The sequence below is a fragment of the Kryptolebias marmoratus genome, linkage group LG21, assembly GCF_001649575.2.
Source record: "Kryptolebias marmoratus isolate JLee-2015 linkage group LG21, ASM164957v2, whole genome shotgun sequence".
In the NCBI taxonomy this organism is placed as follows: domain Eukaryota; kingdom Metazoa; phylum Chordata; class Actinopteri; order Cyprinodontiformes; family Rivulidae; genus Kryptolebias; species Kryptolebias marmoratus.
The window spans coordinates 3,659,119-3,664,196 of record NC_051450.1 but is presented as its reverse complement, the minus strand read 5'-3'; the positions used below and the strand labels follow the sequence as shown (position 1 = coordinate 3,664,196).

Genomic DNA, 5,078 nt, shown 5'->3' with positions numbered 1-5,078 from the left:
TGGTCTGGCTCTCGCCGGCCATGGGGCCACCCGCCAGAACTCTGATTGTTTTGTTTTTGTTTTGTTTCCCCTGGCCTTTTGCCTGGTCGGTTTTGTTTTCTGGTTTTGTATGTTTTTGTTCTTGCCCTCCATCCTGTGTTCTTGTTTTACCCCCTCCACCCTCCCGAGTCAGGTATTTTATTTTTTATTTTTTGGGGACTTCAGGAGCCGTCCCCTTAATGGGGGGGCTATGTCATATGTCTAGGTTTTTGTTCTGTTATGATTCAGGTTTTTCTTGTATTTGCTTTATTGTCCTTGTCTTTGTATTATTTTGTCTTCGTTATTCCTTGGTTCCATTTTGTCACTATCCACCTGTCCTCTGCTCAGTAGTTTCTGGTTTCCTGTCACACCCATCTCCACCTGTGTGTAATTGTAATTTGTTTTCTACTTTTGTTATTTAAATAAATCAGTTTTATTTTTAATTATGAGTCTGCGAATTGGGTTCGCCTCGCTGTCACCACGTCTTGACACCTGACCAGGTATTTTTTGTACAACACTCCCTGTGGCTTCAAGGTGGAGGGTAATAGGTGATAAATTTCTTAGATGGTGGGCCAAAATCTGTAATCCAGTGTCTGTTTGTAAATGCACTGCAAAAAGGTCAATGTGAAGTTGTTGGAAATATCCCTTGGAGTTTGAATTAATGCTCGTTTCTTTAATCAGGTTTTGTGTTAACACAAGTTTGAGTATTATGTCATCATGGAGTCTTGTACTCTTATTTAATTCTGATGAAATTTTTCTTAACACATCTTTAGTGAGGCTTTTTGTAATGTTCCCAGCTGTGATTTCTTGGATTGGTGTCTGCCTCAACATTGAATAGTAGTATTTACTGACACATCTGCTACAGCTTTGGCTATCTTACCTCTTTTTAAGTATTTTGCTGGTCTGAATCTCCATTCTTTTTTATGGTGTGTCACCGAACCAAACAGCTTCACAATAAAAGCGATTTAGCTGTCAAATGGTTTAGGGATGTTCTTCTTTCTAAAAGTATAAATTGCATTGCATCCATTAAAGGTGCATTTGGCACGAGCAATAAAAAATGGACACTTTTTTTACGGCTGCTGCTGAGTTTCACGTGCTGATATTTAAAGGAAAGTGTACAACATGGATTTATTTTGTTGAATTGATCATATAATATCTCAGTCCAAGGGTGACGTAATTGACTGTGGCAATGTTTGGGTTTGATTTTTTTCCACTCTTTTCTTGTTATCTTTATTTTAAACTTACGGGGGCCTGCCTTGCATCGTCTGTAGTCACTTTTGCTGAGTTTATGTTGTTTTTTTTGTCCATTGTCTTTTTTGGTTTTCTTCTAGATTTAGCACGTTTCTGGTAATCATTTCCATCCTCTGTTCTTTCCTCTGTTTCCTCATTCTGATCCTCTGTTCTTTCCTCTGTTGTTTCCTCATCCTGATCCTCTGTTGTTTCCTCATTCTGAGCCTCTGTTCTTTCCTCTGTTGTTTCTTCGTTCTGAGCCTCTTTTGTTTCCTCATATCCTGTCTGTTGTTGTGAATCTGGCTGTTTTTTATTGACTTTTACTTTGTCCAGTGACGGCTCCCTGTCATCAGTGGTATTTTGTCCTGTGTCGTCAGAGTACGCATCTCGTGCTGTACTACTCTGTGTGTCCAAACATTCATGGGGCTGAACAATTGCCTGACCTATTCTGTCCCTTTTTTTTCTTTTGATAGGTTTCTTCTTTGATTTTGTACCTTTTGCATTCGCTGTTATATTGTCATTTTCATCATTATATCATGTCTGCTGTTCTGACTGTGGTTGTTTTACATGGAATTTAGCTTTGTCCAATGACTGTTCACTGTCCTGCACGGTATTTTGTCCTGTGTAGTAAACAGAATGTTCTTCTCCTGTACTACTCTGTGCTTGATTTTGGGTCCCACCGTCATTTCCACACATCGTCATTGTCACATTGCCCTTCTCACTGATTTGGCTACCTAACGAGAAACATATCAGAAATAACACATATTACTTGTACATTTTTATTATATATGTATGTTTAATACAAATCTTATGAGCCCCTACAAGGATATTGAAGGAAAACAGGAAAATTCTAATTAAAAATAAAAAATTCAACTTTATCCTGCACAACAAACAACATCTCTTTCTAACAGACATATTTTCCTTCTGTGTCCCTTTTATTTATATATATGTAACTCGCAAAAAACATTAAAAAATGGGTCCTTTCTTGAAACGACCCATTCTTAGCGAGCAACACTTGACAAATGTTTTTTTACCCCTAACACCATTTTCCCTCCCTGTGTGTGTGTGGGGGGGCATCCTTGTGAAGGACCTAGGAATAATAACAACTTTTCTATGATTTTATCAAAATTTTACAGTAATCATGTAAATGAGAGTTTAAGACGCCTCTTTAAATTGAAATTTCAACAGTACTTGAACAAACTGCATACTTTGGGTATTGCTAGCTGTTAAAAACTAAAATGTCAACTTGCAACTTTATCAAACTCAATAAATTTGAGTAATTTTTATAATTTCAAGCAAATAAAAACCATTTTAAATTACTTTATTTCATTGTCAATTTAGAACCAAAAACTGCAGCATATTAAAAGAAAACATGTCTTACAACAGCAGCATTTTATTTATACATATACATGAAAAATTATTGCAACCAGAGTGTAAATCTAAACTGTAATCTGTAATCTAAACACATTATGATTTGATCTTTTTTTAATGCATAATCCACATGGTGATGTTACATTGCATACCCATAGCCTTCGCAATAAAAGTTCCAAAGGGTCCAAATTTCCAAACAAAGGGATAAGAACAATGTCTTATAATTCTTTCATGTAAAACCTTCAGTCAAAATTCTAAATGTCTTTGTCCTTATGAAGGAAGAAAGGAGTCCACCGCTGTCAAACATTAAAATTGGGGTTTAAAACTTACTAAACACCCAAACAAAACCAACATAAATAAGTGTTGTAGGGTTTCTTCCTGAACACCTCCAGAAACCATCAAAGGGTTCCTAGAAGATGAAGAAAAGGAAAAATGTTTTATTAACACATGGCATATACAGCAAATTAAACTGTCAGTTAAAGACAGACAGGATGAGGAGGACAGATAGAGAAAATAAGCAAAAAGCACATACAGAAAACAGATTGTGTGTAAATGTGTAATCTTACCATTTTAGAAGTTCCACTGATAGTCCATCAGCTTACAAAGGAGAGTGGAGACATGGGTTCACTGCTGCCTCTTTCTTTTGCACCAGTCGTCCTGTTGTTTTTGATTTTACTGTTCCTTTTGCAGCTTTTGTTCACACTGATCTAAAAAATAACAAAAGGGTTAGAATGTTACAAAATGGACTGTTCTTCATCTGTTTAGAGTAGAAGAACAGTTTCAGACAGATTTTGAGTCAGTGGGTCACATGACCTAGAAACCATTGTAGAAAAATGATAAACTTTGACAAAAATAAAATATAAAAAATATAAAAAAGTGTTCAAATGTTACAAAATGGACTGTGCTGCATCTGTCCAGAGTAGTAGAACAGTTTCACACTGATTTTGAGTCAGTGGGTCACATGACCTGGAAACCATTGTAGAAAAATGATAAATTTTGACAATAAAAGTATCTAAAAAATATAAAAAGGGTTCAAATGGGATAAAATAGATTGTGACTCATTTATATAATTTCGTAGTATGATTTACCAAAGGTTTTGTACCAGTTGGTGAAACGACAAGAAATATATCAATATTTGTTTTTCAGGAGCGAGGGGTAAGGAAAATTTATTGATGGTCCCTAAGTGAACCACCGCGCGTGAGAGAAGGGGCCGGCAGAGAACGGCTGGCCGACATTAGCGCTCCTGTTTCGGGTCAGCCGTGAGCTAAACGCCGCTAACTCCGCGGAGCGCGAATATCCAACATCCAACTTAAAACTAACTTCACTGCGGTCCCATGGGTGTGTGTCCTCCATCGCTGTGATTAGGTCGTTATGTACTGATCCTGATCCGGATAAAGTTTCTCGGGATCTCGGGATTTCTTTTCCCTCCATGTCCCCTTAGGGGTTCCGTATAAACCAGTATAAGGTCTGTGTAATTTACAAGCTCTGTGTCAGCAGTTTTGCAAATATTATTTCATAAAAAGTAACATACAATATTAAAGCAATAAAACGTCTTTCTAGTGAGTTATTCATGAGATCTTTATGGATAACTTACGGAATCAGATCCTATTTTTCAAAGATTTGTAGTTGAACTCGCATTGTTTATTTCCTGGTTCGGTTAAAGGGTCCTAAAAAGCCACACCCATAAAAACATCTTCCTCTCCCAGCTGCCACCACCAGTTATTCTCGCCACCAGCTGTTCTATCACACCGGCTCAGTGTCGGACTAAAGTGTTGAGCAGTTTCTGAACTAAAATACGCACCTACCAACATTCGCCACTAGAGGGCTCTCAGTGCTACAACTCACTGCCTTTCCAACACTAATGTTTTGATATTGTCAACTTTGTATACTTGCCAACATTTGGGAATGTCAATGTGGGACAACATAGCGTGAAGCTGGCACCACTGCACCCTCCCCCCACCCCCACAAAATTCACATTTTAAGCATTAAATTATCTGTGTTTAAGTCTGTCTGCCCAAATATATACAGTTGTATATAAAAAGTTTTGCCAGACGCAGCTTATCTATTCATCAGCTGATCATGTATTTAAAACATCACTCCCAGAAATACACACAAACATCATAGATTCCACAGGATTTTCCTGAATTCTGATCAATTAATTTGAATTAAACACATGTCATAGCTGCTGAAGATCAGGGCTCTCAAGTTTTGATCTGAGCTTGGAGTGACATTTTGAGCTGCTAGAAGTTGTTAGATGATATCATCACCTAATTTGCATATTCAATGATGTTCATCAGGCTGTAGGAGAGAGGAATATCAACGGTGGCAAGACAAAAAATAATCAGCGGCAGCTTTGCACATTAATAAATTATTTGCAAAGTGGACATGCAGGGGTGCAACTACCTACTTTCTGAGGGGTATGCAGACACATTACAACCCCCCCCCCCCTTTTTTTTTTT

General features: G+C 37.5%; 1 long non-coding RNA gene across 2 annotated transcripts; it reads right to left on the bottom strand.

Annotated features, from left to right (window-relative positions):
- Positions 1-2,553: 2,553 nt before the first annotated feature.
- Positions 2,554-4,397, bottom strand: LOC108250509. Of its 2 annotated transcripts, XR_005232581.1 has the most exons (4): positions 4,214-4,397; positions 3,940-4,086; positions 3,186-3,326; positions 2,554-3,028 (listed from the first exon to the last, which is right to left on the bottom strand). It is a non-coding gene; the product is annotated as an uncharacterized LOC108250509 (long non-coding RNA). The 2 variants fall into 2 exon arrangements; XR_001809296.3 differs by lacking the exon at positions 3,940-4,086 and having other exon boundaries at positions 4,214-4,381.
- Between the last annotated feature and the right edge of the window lie 681 nt (positions 4,398-5,078).